Here is a 16,500-nt window from a genome sequence, read left to right as displayed (position 1 = left end):
CGCCTCATGTTGTGCCTAAGAATACAACCAAGCAACCACAACTTGCGAACCTTGAGCTCCTCCACTTAGTTATGAAGCGTTTCCTTAGGGCCTCTCTCTGCCGAAGGTCGCGTCTGAGGCCGGCGGCCGGTTAACGAGTTCATCAATCCAACTAAAGCGAAAGTTGAGTGGCTCCCGCTTGTCACGAATCTGTCTGTATATTATAACAGCTTCATCTTGATACCCGTTTCTTATCTTACTTCATCATTTTTACATGGGTGACCAAGTTCAACGTTGGCCTCGACACTTCCAGGGAAGATGGTGCTGGAGATAAGCAACCAAGTGGCTCGTTGGAAAGTAGGCTTATTGGAATATTGCTCCGGTTACTCATGTCAGGCGGTTAAGGGCTAATAATAGTACGTTATGTCTTACAGATACTTGGCTGGTAGATAAATCAAAACCAACAGACAAACTTAAAATACGAGTCATTAGACTTGATTTACACTGTTCTTGCTGCTGATCTAACGGCATCCTGCCAGCCATCTTCTCCAAGGCTGACACACGTTCATGAAGATACTATATTGTAATTGGTTCTATTTACTTATGCTACAACCTACAATACCGTCGAACGGGCTGATAAAAACTTAGTTTGATAAAAAAACGGGCTTCGAAATTGAGTTTTAATGAAATTTCAAATTCATTTCGTAATTTGCAAAACCCACAAAGACTTTCTGTCGTCATGTTTGACCGTCCTGCCAACTGCTGCGAACTCCAGGCTGCGCCTGGTCTCGCCTAGGGAGGACTGCCCTGGAGACGCGCAGCAGGTGAGAAGGGTGTGTGATCTCTCTCCTAGCGAATCTGCAAAAATAAATTGCGTAGTCAAGAACACTTAGCAGCATGCACAACAATATATTAATATAGAAGCTCCAGAAAATTGGCTTATAACTTAACAATGGGGAATAGGATATCAGTACAGATAATTATCTATGCTGCAACATGCAATCCATAATTCAAAAAAAAGTCTGTCCTTGCAGCAGCCTCGTCAGTTTAGAGTTTCTAAAGGGCACGCGTTGTTTGAGCGTGGCGCGTGCGTCGATGACGGTACGTATAGAGTTGACAGGCCCAGGTTGATGTCAATGCCTTCTTAACGTTTTTTAATGCCTCTCGTTAACGCTTTTTTTGGCACTCTCGCTCCCAGCCAAATCTACGAGCGTGAATTTGCCGCACACCTTTGGGGCACACTACCTGCAAATAAGTCTCTTAGCTCTCTACCGCCGTATGTCACTCTCTAGGAACATAAACTTTCAACTTAAATTATACGTAAACTATTGAGTGTAGCAACCCGAGGACGTTTGTACGCAACAGAGAACATTTTAAAGTTGTACGTGGCGGCAACCATCAGTGCAAGTCATTGTACGCTCACTAGAACGTATCCTTTTTGGGAAGTAGGCTTGTGACAATATTGCTCAGGTTACTCACGTCACGCGGTAGAGGGTTAAGCAAGCGAGTAATGTCATCTCTTTTGCGATGAGCCAGTCAACAAAGAATAGTAAGAGAGGAAACTAACCCGTCTTGCCTCCTCCAGTGCTGTAGCTTTACGAGGAAGACCACGTGTGTGTGACTGCTACAGGAGTTCACGGCCGTTTGACCCTTGGCTCGCTGGAGAGATCCCTTCACAACAGGAACAAATAATTATGCAGCTAATTGAAATAAGATGCTCATATAATGTAAGTCACTGTAAAACCTGTTGAAGGAAATCCGGTCATATGTCAACATGATGGGACATGGTGATAACGCTATGTTGTGAGTAGCCATGCAATAATTTCACGAATTTCATTTCATTTTGTACACCAATCGATGCAATGCATTTTCTTCCGAGTTCCCCATAACATCATTAAAAGTGCGTTTAAAGCCTGGGCTAAAAATTTCATATGAATCATTAGCCTTGTATTGTTGAATAATTAATTTAAAGTTATCTCAATCTACTTATAACTTAACAATGGAGAATAACCTATCAAAACAAATGATAATTAGCTGCACTGCAACATGCATTCCATTATTCAAAAAAGTCAAGTCTGACCTTGCAGCCGCCTCGTCAGTTTCGAGTTTCTATAGGGCACGTGTTGTTTGAATGTGGCGCGTGCGCCGATGACGGCACGAAGAGTTGACAGGCCCAGGTTGATGTCAATCCCTTCTTTGAACCGCTGCCCTGTCGTGAATGCTTTTTTTGGCTCCATCGCTGCTCCTTATCCAACATGTATTGGGCCGCCTCAATCCACCTCTTCTTGTCAACTAAGCTCTACACCGCGTTTATCTGGTAGAAAAATTTCTCTGGAAGATACGTAAATTGTTGAATATTCGATTACCTACTTAAAATTATGTCTACAGTAAAATGCTTTGCTACATTTGGCTGGGCCCATCCGTACGTCACCGACGTTATTGCGTCAGTGCATGATGGGTAAGACAACTACTTCTGTACTCTATGACATTAGAAATACAATAATTAAGTAAAGGTTCACAATAACTATTGTGGAAATGATTAAAACTACGGTTCTAATAATCAAAAATCGCCCAAATCCAAATAAGATTGCAAGACCTAATTACATAACCTAATTTGGGTGTTTTTTCATATACTCCTTTATTTAATTACGGTAAGTATTCCTGTAGGTGCTATCTGCTATTGGGCAGACGCTGTTCTTATAATATCATTGTGGACTGAATCAATGTGTTCCCACAAATGCATGGTGTTCCCTATGAAATATTTGCCCACACGCCTCGCAGATGAACTCCTTGGGCTGCGGGCCCTGTGCGATCTTGGCTGAGGGCTTCGCTAATCACCACATAGTTTCCTTCGTCTCTGCAAGAGAACCCAAATCTACGCAATTTAACAAACGAATATAAAATTATTCGTTTGCTAAAACATCCTTAAACACCCTTATTTGTTGAAACATCCTTAAACGTAGGAGTCGGGGCAGGTCGTCTCGAATAAGGATTTTGTGGACATTTTGAAGGATCCTTCCCTTCGGTCTATCTATCATACAGATCCGGCTGGTAATGCTTGATGAACGCATCCATGCAATTAAAACTATTTTATGCAACCATCGTCTAATGTTAATTGTTGCAAGTGAAAATTATTAGTTGCAAGTGATGAATTTATTAAGAGAATTCACCAGTAGCGATGTAAAATGAACTATTATGAATCCATGTACAAGTGGTAGGCTGTTTAAAATTACATCTATGAGAGGAAGTTATTGCTGTAGCGATGACTCACGCTCCTTCACTAAGCTCTCTGATGGCTTTCTTGAGAACCGAGATGTCCAAGTTGCTGCTGATGCCCTCGTCTCTGATGTCATATCATGTCGTGCAGAGATGCCGGTCGGAGACGCGTTCTCAGGCCCCGCCAGGTCCGCTGTGACGAGGTCGAGGTGTGATACTGTCGCAGCCACATAGCCCTGCGACGGCCCGCCTCTGCATACTCGACTCAGCGCATAGAAAACTATATATTACATGTCATTGCAGTAATGTATCCAAAAACAATTTCATTGTGCTCTCCTGATTGAAGAGGTCAAGAAAAAACGTGATGAAATTAATTAACAAAATTCATACAAATGAGGTAAGAGGAGCGTCTACCCCAAAATCGAAAATTTTGACTTTTTCGGTTTTAATAGTCATCTTAAAGCTGACATTCTGACCTATCCAACAGTACCAAAACCATCTCTGTACGTTGATTTGTGCGTTCAAGACATCGCGAAAGGGTTAGGGGTGGTGGAGTTCTTTCGCATTTAAGATAGGCCGAAATTACCGGCAGTATACTTAAATAGCTAGTCTGAAGCTCTGAAGTTCTGAACACGCTGTGCTTCACAGCTTCAGTTACCCGCCTGCCATCGTACGGGATAGTTCACGTGCCGTCGTTCGCACCATCCTTGACAGAAATTGAGATCCAGTATCGTCTAGTCTTGCAACCTTGCACCCTAGGATGTCTATTTCGAGGCACGCGCAACTTAGTCGGGCTCAACTGAAAAGATAATTTATTGTCACTGCAAACCTATCTGACTATCTCCTACAGTTTTAAAGCTACAACAATGAGACACGTATCATTCGATTTGCAAATAAAAGATCTACACAGTTGTGTAGGCGTTATTCTATTTTCGTTATAGTTTGGATTTTATTTAGTAGAAAAAATCGAAAAATTTACGAAAAATAGCCCCGCACCCACAAAAATTAGAATATAAAAAACGCCTACACAGTTTTGTAGATATGGTCCTTACGCATCGAATGATATGTGTCTCGATGTCGAAGATTGAAAATCCTAGGAGGAGATAGATTTCTACGGTGCCGCTTTTTGGCCGTTTTCTAAGAACTTCACGTTTTCTTTCATTTCGAAATATTCACATGAACAAGAAGCTTTTTTTCTATCTTAAACGACTGCCAAGTTTCATAGTGATCCGTCTGTAAATAGCAGAGATAAATTTTAGGATAGACGCTACCCTTAACAAGCAGTTCTTAAGAGCATTACATCAAGGCGGTCAGCCGCGATAGTCACCTATGGCGTTTCTCAACTCCAAAAGGTCGTAGGTCGAAGAACTTCGTTATAAAGTTCCAAGTAAGAACCTCTGAAAAAAAAGTCGGCATCGGTGAGCAAGTCAAGGGAACATTGGAAATTTCATTCATTCTGACAAACAGTGACAAATTTAAATGACATAACATAGTGATGTCGGCGCTGCAGAGTAGGCCGATTCTTACTTTTCGTGACATGTTCACAGAAGATCTAAAATAGTCATTTGACTGGATCTTTTCAGGACTGAAGATAGTTTCAAATAGCTACTAGACTTCCACCGGGTTCGATATGGTGCTAGCCTGCTAGGCATTTCAAGTCTGGAAATATATTTTTCCATAGCTTTATCTAGTTTGTTCTTGAACGCGTTCATACTCGGAGCGTCAACGAAGTGATCGGTGAAGCTGTCCCACATGTCGGTGATTCGAAGCGAGAAGAAATGTTGTCGCGTGAATAAGTTACAGTGCAGTTTATTTAGTTTATAGACGTGGCCTCTGGTATTGGTTCTTGTTTCAAATTCTAGTAATCCTTCGGGGACCTTATATGTACTATGGGTATACTTTATACCTCAATGAGGTACCCACGCAGATGTCGAAATTTGAGGCTTGGAAGCTTTATAATCTTCAATCTTTCTTCATAGGACCTCCCCGTAAAGCCTGGGATTATCCTCGTTTCACGTCTTTGAACATTCTCTTGCAAATTTTTGTCCTTATCAAATCTCGATGATCACACAACGTTTCCAAACTCTAAATTCGGGCGCACGACAGCAATAAACAACTGCTTCATCGCTTCTGCATTCAGGAACTCATGAGAGCGTCTGATTAGTACAAGAAGAACATGCTTGGAAAATTTCAGCTCCTTGTCGACTTCGAGATCTTTTTTCACACTAGACTTTTCAATCCTTACTCTCTCGTTGCAACCATGTCTTCTCAAACTGTAATCTTGCTGTTCATTGTTCTTTCCGAGGTACTTTACACTGGTCGGCATTAAACCGCAGCTACCACGTATCAGCCCAGTTAACCAAACTGTCGAGATCATCTTGCAATTGCGCTTTATTTGACGCATCCTCCACTGTATTATAAACTTTTGTGTCGTCGGCATACATGGAGAACACGCTGGGCACTACTTCTGGCAGATCGTTTATAAAAGCAACGAACAAAATAAGCCCAAGAACGCTTCCTTGTGGCACGCCACTGCGCACTGATGCCCAGTCTAACACGGTTCCGTTAATACTGACCCGTTGTCGTCTACCTACTAGAAAATCTCTGAATCCATTGGAGTACGTTTCTCTCAATTCCCTAAGACTTCACTTAACCGGCAGTGGTTCCCAAAGTGGGCGATATCGCCCACCTAGGGGCGGTGGAAAGATTTTGGGGGGCGGTGAGGAAGGAAAGAGCGGTTGGGGGGCGATAGGGGTAACGAAAGCAAAATAGAAAAATTGTCACGAGCTAAACATCACCGTTGGGAGGTTGGGTACATAAAGTTTCGTTGAAATCTGTTCTGTAGTTTAGAAGAAATTTCTTGATCGCCGCGAATATAAGCGACAAATTTCCCGGCGATAGGGGCCGAATATAAGGAAGTGTGAAATCTTGTGACGGTGAAATGAAAAAAAAAAAAACTTGCAAACGAAGGTGAAATCAAAAAACTTTTATATGCCAAAAAATCACCGCTTGGTAGTTAGGAATGTATATTCAAAATTTCGTTAAAATCTGTTTAGGAGTTTGGAAGAAATTCTTTGATCACTTCGAATTTCGGCCTGTATCGCAATATAACTCACAAATGAAAGCGAAATTGAAAAAAAATTTTACGTGCTAAACATCACTATTAGGTACTAATGAATACGTATTCCAAGTTTCAGTGAGCTGCGTTCATTAGTTTGGGAGATATTACTTGATAATTGCATTTGGAGATTGGTCGTGAGACCGGCCTCGAGTCCGGACGTAAATTTGCACGAGACGTCATAGGTTTCTAGTGCTGAAACAGTTAAAACAGCTGAAATCATATTGTTTCACTAAATGGGGTTCTATTTGTGATATACACATTTGTGTTTAACCTTTATCTTTTAAAATTTCAGAGTACTAAATTTCAAGAAAGAGGCGTATTTTTTTTATATGTGTCGGTGGGGGGCGCTAGAAATTCACTAGGGAGCCAAAGGGGGAGCCAGCCTGAAAAAGTTTGGGAACCACTGACTTAACGCAACAGCCGCTCATGCGGAACATTGTCAAATGCTTTGGCAAAGTCGAGGTACAATGCATCCACTGGCTCTCTTTCGTCCAGCAGGAGAGTCCAATCTTTCAACGGAGACAAAAAGTTAGTGGTGCAGGATTTACCGGCAATATAACCATGTTGACGATCTGATATGAGATGGTGAACAGTCACGTGATCAATAATCCCATCCCTCACAACAGATTCAATTACCTTACAAACAAGGGGGCGCAGCAGTAAGCCACAAATTTTACTGTTAAATAAGCCCTGTAACCAACGCCTAGCTTCACCATGCATTAACTCACACCCTCAGAACTTGAAGCCGCTGACTACGCTTGAACTCCGTTATCCAGACAAGCGACACATTGCCGAAAGATAATGGCCCGTATGCTAAATAGGGCACTAGCACTACGAAGTAGCACTATGCACTACGAAGTGTCCTGTTGGTATACTAAATACGTCACAGACACTAAGCACTTCGAAGTAGCTCTACAATGTTTAGTGTCACTTAGTGTCGCACTACTGATTCGCATGCAAAAAGACTCTGAAGTGCTACTTCGCTGTTAGAGTACTTTATAGTGCCGCACTACGCTACGAGTCTTTTGAAGAATGGTATAGTTAAGTGCTCAAATAATTAATTATTCCCTAAGTAATTCTCATTCTTTGCAGAAGATTGATGTAAAATGTTTAATTGTGATGGTAATGGTACTAATGAAAATTGTGATGGTGAGCTGAAATTCGCAATGCGTCTGTGCACCTTTCCCATCATATATTCAAAGACCACGCTTACCAAAGACATCGAACAAAAGAGAGAAGCATGGAAAGTTCTTGCAGAAGAATTTATAATGACTCCAGAAAAAAAAATAAAATTCAAAACATGGTATCAAAAACAAGAAAAGTATTTTTTACTTCTACGCTGTTCACTTGTTTCGCCAAGGAAAATGTCAGCCATAAGAATAACATGTTGTTCACTGAAGCGGTACACTTTTTTATATTCATGGCATGCTGTTCCTGAGGTTTTTACGCGATGATGCCTTTGCTGTAAGCCAAACAGATCCATAGCTGACGAAGTAAACAAGGTTAAATATTACTAGTACCGCACTACGGCTTGTAGTGCGTAGTGCTATTTCGTAGTGCTGGTGCCCCATTTAGCATACGGGCCAATAGCGTCGTAGGTTTTTAGCCGCCAATGCTTAAGCATGCTCGCTCGTAAGCAGGCAGTTCCCCATCCGGCTGTACCTGCTCTGGCCTAACCTATTCACGCTGTCCTGGCTCACAACCTTCTTGCAGCCAATGACTGTCTACCAGCACAATTGGACAGCCTTTCTAACTTCTTGCAGCCAATGAGGTTAGGTTAGGTCCGCTCTGGTTTGTTTTGGGAGGAGAAAAGTTGCAGCTCGTATAGGTTAGGCCATGTGCAGTATGGCCATGTTTACCTTTGTCAAGCTTATTTTGTGGTTGTGGACATCCGGCGCTATGGCTTTGAGCACTTTACTTCATAGGATGTAATGCACTCCAGCGTTCTTACCTATGGAAAGGAATATGAACTAAGTGTGCAGTTGGGCAATGCTGGCCTCCGGCATGCGCCCCACATTCAACACTTGCCAGACTGACAGAGCGATAGTTACCGGGGCTACCTTTGTCACCTTTTTCGAACAATGGTGTTAGTTGAGCTCTTTTCTAATCGGACGGCAAAGTTCCTTCATTCAAGGTTTTTTTTTAAAGAATACTGTCAATGAGCCGGCCAGAACGGTTTCGAATTCTTTGAGCAATTTAGGATGGAAGCCGTCTGGTCCACTTGACTAGATGTTATTCAGAGCTACCAGGCGCTTGAGAACCTCTTATATTTTAAAACCTGTTAAGTTCGAGCCGACTGGGCGCTCCTCAATATCAATATCTGGAATACTGTTTCAGTCCTCATCTGTGAACACACTGCTGAAGAAATGATTAAGAACGATACTCGAAAGCCTTGCCCTAATCAGAGGATATCTTTCGTCAGTCTACTTTCAAATCAGAGATACCGACGTTTGTTTGAACCCCGCGACGAGCTGGAAGCCGAAATCAGAAATGCAACTAGGCGGCAATCCAAATTCGAAACACCGCAACTGGAATGCGCGTAAAAATTCAGCAACTGATGAATAGATACAAAGTTTTAAATAAATTGCTTTGCTCCACATGCAAGAAATACACAGTATCCTCAACTTGGTTTTAACCCCACTTATCTATGCATAATTTTCCGAAATATTCCGTGAACGTGAAGACATGAAGAAACGGATTAGCAGGTGGATTTACCTTTGATTCACGCTAAGCGCTCTGGTTCATCTTGATAGTCATGCATTGAACCTGCGGCGAAGAAGGCAGTCTTTGATTACCCTTTTTGCGAGAGAAAAATAATGGGGAATCTAGCTCTTTGTAACTCAGCTAGCACTGAGTAGTAACTTGCATTTTCGCATCTCTCATAGCATTCTCGTGCGATCAACTTCGCAAGCTTACGCTTTCATCTTGAGACAATAGCAACAGAAATTTAATGGTTTGTTCAAGAGTGGGGCGATCAAATTTACCCCTAATTCTCTGCAGATCAAAAAGGTCAACGTATACATTCAACACTGGTGTACAAGAATTGCAATGTCTTTCAATTTTTTTATATTTCTTTCCGAAGTAGGTGAAGATCGTACGAAATTGCAATTTTTAGTCAAATTAAAGCAAATGTCACTTTGCTTCCGAGAAAATGCTATCTTGAAGCGCCCCATACACAAGCGTATCTGACTAGCGAGTCCGGCTAGTTGCTTCTGAACTTCTGACTAGCGAATCTGATTCGATGATATTTCACCACACGCCTACGTACTTTGCTCGCAACGTCCAGTCGTGAAGATGAGCACGTTTAGGTATGTAGCAGCTCCTGCCCATGGTCAGAAAGACGTGCCAGGTGCGCGGGAATTTAAATTGTCTTTTAATAATCCTGCGCGCTGCGCCGTACTATGCTGGTAAGAAACGTGCCATGCGCCGTACTCCTAGAAGGGTAAAATAGTATAAATATGGGCGCACGACAACGCTATCAGTCTCCCTCACTATCAGTCTACAACGCTATCAGTCTCGCGCTATCACTCACCGTACACACAAAAGTATATCCGCATTGTGCTGCGGTGGATATGAAGATTCTTTCATAGATCACAATTCAAGCGAACATTAATCACAGAACTAAAGAAGGCGACATTGCTTGAGATGTGCCATCGGTGCCTTCTAATGATTGACTGGTTGCGGCAAGTAGGGTACGAACCTGTATGTCAACGTCAGGACTACTTTGCCGACATTCTTCCGGCCGGTGAAATAGACACAATCAATTCATATTAACAATGCGCGTAAATCAGTGGTTCTCAAACTTTTTCAGGCTGGTGCCCCCTTTGGCTCCCTAGTGAATTTCAAGCGCCCCCCACAGACATACGCCTCTCTTGAAATTTAGTACGCTGCAATTTTAAATGATAAAAGTTAAACACAAATGTGTATTTCACAAATAGAACCCCATTTAGTGAACCAATATGTTTTCAGCTGTTTTAACTGTTTCAGCACTAGAAACCTAGAACGTCGCGGGCGAATTTACCGCCGGACTCGTGGCCTGTCGCACGAACAATCGCCTAATTCAATTATGTAATATCTCCCTAACTAATGAACGCAGCTCTATGAAACTTAGAACACGTATTCATCAGAATCAAACAGTGTTGTATATAGCTCGTAATTTTTTTTATATTTCACCTTCATTTGTGAGTTACGCTTATATTGCGAAACAGGCCGAAATTCGCAGTGATCAAAGAATTTCTTCCAAACTATTGAACAGATTTGAAAGAAATTTTGAATATTCATTTCTAACTACCAAACAGTGATTTTTTAGCTTATAAAATTTTTTCGATTTTACCTTCGTTTGCGAGTTTTTTTTCCATTTCGCCGTCATTCTTGATTTCACACTTCCTTATATTCGGCCCGTTTCGCCGGGTTATTTGTCACTTAAATTCGCGGCGATCAAGAAATTTCTTCTAAACTACAAAACAGATTTCAACGAAACTTTGTATATAAATATTTACCTAACCTCTCAACGGTGATGTTCGGCTCCTGATAATTTTTCTATTTTGCTTTCGTTCGCAAGTTCTACAGACATAGTAGGAACGACCGGCTTTTCTACCGGCCGGTTTAACCACGAGCCCTATAAGTATAGCCGTATAACTCGCAAACGAAGGCAAAACGAAAAAATTAAACATGATAATGCTGAGGTTAGGTATTTAAGTACAAAGTTTCGTTCAAATCTGTTCAGTAGTTTGGAAAAAAAATTCTTAATTACTGCAATTTTAGGCACGTATTGCTGTTTATATAACGAATGAAGGTGAAATGAAAAAAAAAAAACTCGCGAACGAAGGCACAATCGAAAAAAAATTTTACGAGCTAAATATTACTGTTCGGTAGTTAGGACTGTAAATTCAAAAATTTCGTTCGAACCTGTTCAGTAGTTTGGGAGAAATTCCTTGATTACTGTGAATTTCAGCCCGTATTGCCAAAACTATGACAAAAACAAACGATGGCAAAAGCTGAAAAATTTTCACGAGCATAACATTATCGTTAGGTCCTAATGAATACGTGTACCAAGTTTCACCGAGTTAAGTTCATTAGTTTGAGAGATATTCCTTGATCATTGAATTTGGAAATTGGCCGTGAGTTCGGCCGTTAATTTGTCCGAGACGTAAACACAGGAGGGGTTAAAAAAACATCTGGGTGAAAAAACCATCGCTGGGAGTCATGTGCTGCACGTGTTGTTTACAAATCGTCAAACAAACGTTTGAACTTCTGACATAGACTTCGGACTACCTCCCCCACTACCGCCCTCTTCTTCCTTACTCGCCCCTCAAGATCTTTCCACCGCCCCTAGGGGGGCGATATCGCCCACTTTGGGAACCACTGGCGTAAATGGACTGTACAAATTAAGTCAATAAGGCATAATTACAGAGCGTAATTAGTCTGTGTGATACAAAATATAAATATATATATGAATGGTGAGTCAATGGTCTGTCGTTTATTTTTGCCTCATTTGAGCAATTATGGTTTCCAAATCTTGGTGCATTATGTTATATCATGTATGCTTTGAATGTGCAAAAAATTATAACTATAATATGAAAGTTGTTACGCAGGTTATCATAGCACGAATCGCAATAGAGTATCAAGATTGCAGTTCTTCCAGCACCATTCATTGAATTATCCCGCCTTTTTAGCGCATTTTCTCATTTATGGAAAAAATGCACTATTGTGCTCGCCATGTCCGTCTGTCTGTCCGTCCGTCCGTGACCTCAAATTTTCGTCGACGAGAAAATGCGCTCTCTGTCACTCACTGCAGTGAGTACTGAGTAATATTTTTTCTAAAATTCGACAATCTCTCTCTTCCAGCAAAGTTTGCGAAATTCATTAGCTGCATAAAATACTCTCTGCTGTGGTGTTCGAGTTCCGGTTGACATGACATCCGTTTGCATGTTTGACGCTAATTTTGTAAAGGTTGCTTCATATAAATTAATCATTGCCATTCCCATGTTTCACCCTCAATGTAATGTAGCTAACGATATTGAATGGCATTATTCATACAAATCTGTATCTATTAAACTTTTACATTTTAAGATCTGATGGAAGTGGTGAGCGTCCCTAACAATACGAGGATGTATATAAAAACATTAATGATCTAGAAGCGGGCTTCAAAAAAAAAATTTCAACGTGTCTATAATTAAATAAAGATCATTACTTATAGTTTAATAAACATGAAATCTCCCTATCAAAAATTTATATTTTGTTGGTCATCAAAGTTTATATCAACTAAGCGAGTCGAACTAACAATAATAAATGTAGGACATGTCCGGGTTACTTCTGACTCTTCCGCTAGTCGGACACGGAACGTACGGTAATAGTAAACTGCGGCTATTAAAGAGGTCGCCTGCCGAAGACCACCACTGCCCTGGATGTAATGGACCATCATGATTCATGCCTTCCGGAACGTAGCCTTCAACACTTCAAGCCGTCCGTATCTAGGCCTTGGGTCGAATCAGCCGTCGGTCGAACGGCCTCTTGTCGAAGGACGAAAAATTTTGGAACAGAACTATGCTATCTGAAACCTAACCTCAGATGCGGTGAACGTAAAATTACGTAATTTAACGATGCCCGGATGTCAGATTCGATCCGCGGCCTGGTGGTGCACGGCAGGTTCTATGCGAGGCCGGAGTAGACAAAGCCGAGGGGTTCACAGCTAATTGGTGGATGTCCGGAGAAATCCAAGGCGTTCGATTCAGGGCTTTTTGGTGCACAAAATTGGTGGTGCACGGCTGCGCTCTCCACAATTATACAATGAGGTTTTTGAGGCAATGACTTCATTGTAGCATACAGCAAGTTGAGAAATCATACAGTTACCACCTCTAAAATTAATGAAAAATGTGTGAAAAGTGAGATTTTGGAAAAGTACCTCTGCTTAGGTCTGTAGAAAAAAAATATTTGCAGTATTAAAAAATTTTGCTTACTTAACAGTTGCACACAGGTGTTGGCTTACAAATGTGATTGACTGAATTTTCGAATCTCATTCCAAAAAATGGCAGCCATTTCTGCAAGATGGGGTAATAATGGACACTTCCTTGGGGTAATAAGGGTCACCCCTAAAAACGCATTTACAGTATAGAACCTCAGTTAGCAAAGGTTCCCGAATGAAAAAATTAATTAACAAAAAAAATTTTGATTACATTTACCTTGCTCAGCGAAAAGATTTCACTCAATGAATAATTAATGCATCATCGGTCATCACAAAATTGTGCATAGAATGCCAGATAGAATTGTACACCGGGCAACATATAAAGAGAAGTAATTAACCGAAACTATGATTTATTTTTCCAATAAATATGATAGTTGTCACTAAAATATTCCTTTCTGTTTCAGGAATGTTTTTTACAATCTTTTTCTGTTATAGAGAATTCACTTGACCCAATTAAATTGGTGTCAATGCTCAATGGCATGTCCATGGATACGGTAATATCACATCAATAAAGTAGGTAAATCATATCAAATATCCATTTGAGTTTTTTTAGATAATAATATAATTTGATATCTGATTTCCATTTGTAATTGATGTTATTTGAACCATTTATAATTGACTAATATTAGCAGTGGATTTATATGCAATTGTGATGTCGACGTAGACAACGGTAATAAATTGAGTTCTGAATGTGCAGGATTTCTACCTTTGGAAAGGGGACAATAAACGATTAAAGGAAGATCGTTTTTTTTTCATTCCTATCGTTTTCGATCCCTGGTTAGGCGACTCAACTGCAGTTATATTACTCTGTATCCGTTGCAAGAGGTTCTAACCCACAGAGCTACACCTCTACTGCACTGCTGCTCTTCATTTAAGTTATGAAAACAGTCAAAACCTGGCAACTGAAATTCAACAGATACAATTTTCCCCCTGTAATTTTTATGGAGTGTTTCTGTAATACCAATAATGTCTATGCATTCGTTTGCGATCACAGTTAATAGTTCACTTTTTTGTTCAAAGCGGAATCCGAGTTCGTGTAAAAACATTTTAAAACTTTTTGTGCTCCTTCACTTTGATGCACGCGTTCACTCCTTACATTATTTACAGGCCTGGATCTATGGACCAGGCCTATAGTCTGAAACAATTCATTATTTTAATTACACATTAACTAGTATGTATCGTTATAAAATATGAAAATTCCTGTAAATTTTAAAACCTCTATTTTAACCGGGACGTTTCTATTGTCCGAGACGACGCTGCTAACCGGGACTAACCCTGTCGTCTCGTCTCAAATGATAAAAAGTATCAAACGCAGAAGTCTAGCTGAAGCTGCTTTCTGACCACTTAGTTACAGAAAAGCGGTAAAAGAGTATGACGCTTATCCACAATAAAATTTTTTAGCGCCCACGGTTAGTAGAGTGTCACGTAAATTATTGCGGCAAAATTTCGCAGAAACTGGCGAATAGATGCAGCCCGCCAGTTTATCATAGTCGCCGACTTCGCGGGCACTATTGTTCTACGCCACTTACTCCGTCACTTTCGACATGCCAGAGGTCAATCCTAGGCCCGCTCCTTTGTTACATTTTTTTAAAGGCCTCCCACACTCACCATTCCAACAAAAAGGGAATTAATTTTATTAATTAAAAACAGGAAATGGTTTCATGTCAATGATCAGGGCCCCGACCTTAACGCCTCTGATAGTGGCCTACATATGCACCGACTCCGAGGGTCACTGAGCTGTGACGCGAGCGAGGAGCGGGTCCACGTCGAACTTCTCTGACTGCTGTTAGGATGCTAGCTGCATTGCCTCTCTGCACAGCCAAACCCAACCTTTGCTCCAACCATAGAGTCTCTCTACGTTCGCCGGACAATTCCGTAATGCGACGGCCAATCTGTGATATTAAAGGACCAGTCGTTTCACCATACAGTGGGGGGAAATAAATATTCGTACACTTGAAAAATCGTATTTTAATGTATGTAAGTACACAAACTTAACAGGAAAAGTTATTTAAATTATGTATAGAGACGCATAGTATTCAAAAATACTATCAAAAGAAATTATTTATTTCCCCCCACTGTATGTGCCCGTCGTTTCTAATGCAACTGGCTCGAAACGATACCGAGCTGCCAACGCCGCGTATTTACGTCTCTTGCTATCCTCCGCCGCACGAGCCGAGAAACCCAGCAGAAATAGCCGAATTATTGACGTGCGACTCAGCAAAAGCGTCGACGCAGGTTGCATCCCAGCACAAACACCTCCCATTAGAAAATGGGAAAACCGTTAAAAGCCGCGCTGCGGAGGCCGCGGCCACAGGCCCATCCCAAGTCCTCTGCCGGCCCAAACACATACTGTCGACGTGTTGCACATTACGATTCACGGTTTCAATCCACATGTTTGCAGACGACACCCAAATTTTGTGCTACTGTTCGTCGATGCACGCTGCATGGACACCGCCTGACTCGATACGTTCCCACCGGCTGCGCTACCTTCATGGTCATGCACCTTCCTATTTTACGCCACAGCGGACCTCATCGTACCACCTACACGCCTGTCCATCATCGGCGACAGATGTTCGGTCGCCGCGGTCAGGACCCGTAACTCTTACAGCATCAGTGACATCAGTGCTCGGCAACTTCTGTGATACGTGTTTCTGGTCGCATTAAGACCGAACTGTTTCGTACAGCTTACGACTGTTGTACACAGCAGGTTTTATTCTTCTTCTGACCATCCTTTTAGACTCGCCTTCAAAAAGCAGAGACAGAACTCACTCTCTTATCTTACTCCCGAAATATAAAACGTGCTAATGAAGTTCTTAGGTAATAATTATATATGCGGCAGGTCAATGCTGGAGGATAAAAAAAGCGTTCAGTTCGTTCACATTGTCGTTGGAATGTTGTGATGGCGAAGACACGTTCAAACGTACGTCACATTAGGGCTCCTGTGAAACACCAATGGTCGCAATGGAAATGTAACCTGTTAGAGGGCCTGACATAATCTATAATATCAATCCAATTATAACATAATTCGTCATAAAACGAACCGGGATCACAACCATTCACAACCACATATACAAACGTTAACCGCATACCATGTGGGCTATTTTGCGCACACATGGCTACCATATCCACCAGCTGCCATACCCTACACATGGCCACCATATCCACCAGCTGCCATAATCTACACATGGCCACCATGTCCACCAGCTGCCATAATCTACAC

General features: G+C 41.4%; 1 protein-coding gene and 1 long non-coding RNA gene across 2 annotated transcripts in view; both read right to left on the bottom strand.

Annotated features, from left to right (window-relative positions):
* Window positions 1-707: 707 nt before the first annotated feature.
* Window positions 708-2,780, bottom strand: LOC125178662. The gene is made up of 3 exons (XR_007156980.1): window positions 2,060-2,780; window positions 1,547-1,650; window positions 708-837 (listed from the first exon to the last, which is right to left on the bottom strand). It is a non-coding gene; the product is annotated as an uncharacterized LOC125178662 (long non-coding RNA).
* Window positions 2,781-16,145: 13,365 nt separating this feature from the next.
* The window catches only part of LOC108665582 (ras-related protein Rab-32), a 7,037-nt gene continuing 6,682 nt past the window's right edge, over window positions 16,146-16,500 (bottom strand). Inside the window, exon 7 of the mRNA XM_018152354.2 lies at window positions 16,146-16,448. The gene's annotated coding sequence lies outside the window, so the exon portion shown is untranslated. The remainder of the gene's footprint in view (window positions 16,449-16,500) is intronic.

The sequence above is a fragment of the Hyalella azteca genome, unplaced genomic scaffold (assembly GCF_000764305.2).
Source record: "Hyalella azteca isolate HAZT.00-mixed unplaced genomic scaffold, Hazt_2.0.2 contig11696, whole genome shotgun sequence".
Lineage (NCBI taxonomy): Eukaryota > Metazoa > Arthropoda > Malacostraca > Amphipoda > Hyalellidae > Hyalella > Hyalella azteca.
The sequence above is the reverse complement of the archived record's forward strand: the minus strand, read 5'-3'. Positions and strand labels throughout refer to the sequence as shown.